A 2870-nucleotide genomic window follows, 5' to 3' on the forward strand; every position below is an offset into this window, starting at 1 on the left:
TGCTGGCATAACTGGGTGTCAATATGTAAAAGATTACAAATAGATCCATATCTGTCACCATGCACAAAACTCAAGTCCAAGTGGATCAAAGACCTAAACATAAATCCAGTTACACTAAACTTAATAGAAAAGAAGATAGGAAGCACTCTTGAACGCATTGGCACTGGAGACCATTTCCTAAATAAAACACCGACAGCACAGACCCTGAGCACAACCATTAATAAATGGGACCTCTCAAAACTGAGAAGCTTTTGCAGGGCAAAAGACACAGTCAATAAGACAAAAAGACAGCCAACAGATTGGGAAAAGATCTTCACCAACCCCACATCTGACAGAGGATTGATCTCCACAATATATAAAGAACTCAAGAAACTAGACATCAAAGCACTGAACAGTCCAATTAAAAAATGGGCTAAAGAGCTAAACAGAGAATTCACAAAACAAGAACTACAAATGGCTGAAAGACATTTAAAGAAATGCTCAACATCCTTAATCATCAGAGAAATGCAAATCAAAACAACTCTGAGATACCATCTTACACCTGTTAGAATGGCTAAGATCAAAAACACCAATGACAACCAATGTTGGAGAGGATGTGGAGCAAAAGGAACACTCCTCCACTGTTGGTGGGAATGTAAACTTGTACAACCACTGTGGAAATCAGTATGGCGGTTTCTCAGAAAATTAGGAATCGAACTACCTCAAGACCCAGCCATCCCACTCTTGGGCATATACCCAAAGAATGCTGATACATACCATAAAGATACATGCTCAGCTATGTTCATAGCAGCACTATTTGTAATAGCCAGAACCTGGAAACAACCTAGATGCCCATCAACGGAAGAATGGATGAAAAAAATGTGGTACATATACACAATGGAGTACTACTCAGCAGAGAAAAACAATGAAAGCATGAAATTTGCAGGCAAATGGATGGAACTAGAAAAAATCATCCTGAGTGAGGTAACCCAAACCCAGAAAGACAGTCATGGTATGTACTCACTCATTGGTGGATTCTAGATATAAAATGAACAATCAGACCACAACCCATAGAACCATAGAGGCTATATATATAGCATGGAGGTCCCTAGGACGACTGTGGCATATAATAAATTTCAGTTTTACTCAATTATTAAAAAAAAATAGCCAAATGAATGGAAACACATGAACTATGAACCAAAGGCTGAGGGGCTCCCAGCTGGATCAGGCCCTCTGAATAGGTGAGACAGTTGATTGGCTTGATCAGTTTGGGAGGCATCTAGGCAGTGGGACCAAGTCCTGTGCTCATCCCATGAGTTGGCTGTTTGAAACCAGGAACTTATGCAGGGACACTTGGCTTAGTCTGGGAGGAAGGGACTGGACCTCCCTGGACTGAGTCTACCAAGTTGATCACAGTCCTCGGGGGAGGACTTGTCCTGGAGGAGGTGGGAATGGAGGGTGGGCTGGGGGTAAGGGGAGGGCGTGGGAGGGGGGAGAATAGGGGAACCCATGGCTGATATGTAGAACTGAATGGTATTGTAAAATAAAAAATATATATCACAAAAAAAAAAAAATGAGGTACAGATCTGAACAGAGCATTTTCAGCAGAGGAAATTCTAGTGTGTGAGAAACACTTAAAAAATTGTTCAGTATCCTTACTCAACAGGGCAATGCAAATCAAGACTATTTTGAGATTTCATGTTACACAAGTCAGAACAGATAAGATTAATGCAACAAGTGATAGCTCATGTCAGCAAGAATGTGGAGTAAGGGAAACATCCATCCTTTGCTGGTAGAAATGCAACTTTTGCAGCCATTATGGAAATAGGTGTGGCTGTTCATGGGAAGCTGGGAATCAATCAAAACCCAGCTATACCACTCTTGGCATATACCTAAAGGATGCTTCACCTACACAGAGACACTTACTTGCTCAGCCATGTTCATTGCTGCTCTATTCATAACAGCAAGAAATTGGGAACATCTTAGGTGTTCCTCAACAGATGAACGTTTAAAGGAAATGAGGTATATTTACACAATGGGATATTACTCAGCAGTTAAAAAAGAAAAAGAAAATCACGAAATTCACAGGTAAATGGATGAAGCTAGAAAAAGTCTTCCTGAGTTTGATAACTCAGACACAGAAAGAAAAATATGGTATGTTTTCACTTATATGTGGATGTTAGCTGTTAAGTCAAAGATAAGTAAGCTATAATCTGTATAACCACAGGTTAGGTATAGAATAAGGGACTAGGAGAGAGAGAGAGACAATTCTCCATAAAGCGGGGGATGGAACATAGATTGATAGGGATGCATGAAGGATAGAGTCTGGAACAGAATGGTCAAATGATGAGCGAGGAGGAAGAGGGGACAAGTGAAGAAATATAGGGTGGAATAATTAAAATGAAGGGCCTTTTGAGGGATCTCATAGAAACCTAATAGAGCAGAACCACTCTCATATATATATATGTATGTATGTATGTGTGTGTATACATATATATATATATGTATATGTATGTATGCGTGTGTATATGTATGTGTATGTGTATCTCATATATATATATATATATATGAGATCTAGATGAGATAGCCAAAAAACAAAGAAAAAATCCAAAAAGAATGTGGACAAACCTCCAACTGGATATATCTTGTCACCAAGTGAAGCTTCCAACACTGGCAATGGTTTTCACCTGGTTGATTTGTGGACCAAATGGGTCCAATAGGAACCCAAACAATTCAAGGTGTTGTAAGGCTGTTGGTTGCTCTCCATAAACTGACAGGAAGGTGCTGTTCCTAGGGATGACACCAACACAACTCACTGAACAAGGAGCACTCAAGCTGACATCTCCCTGGAGCCCTCACCACTTATGGACCAGACTTCACAGCGCTGGAAG

The sequence above is a fragment of the Peromyscus maniculatus genome, chromosome 11 (assembly GCF_049852395.1).
Source record: "Peromyscus maniculatus bairdii isolate BWxNUB_F1_BW_parent chromosome 11, HU_Pman_BW_mat_3.1, whole genome shotgun sequence".
NCBI classification, from domain to species: Eukaryota; Metazoa; Chordata; class Mammalia; order Rodentia; family Cricetidae; genus Peromyscus; species Peromyscus maniculatus.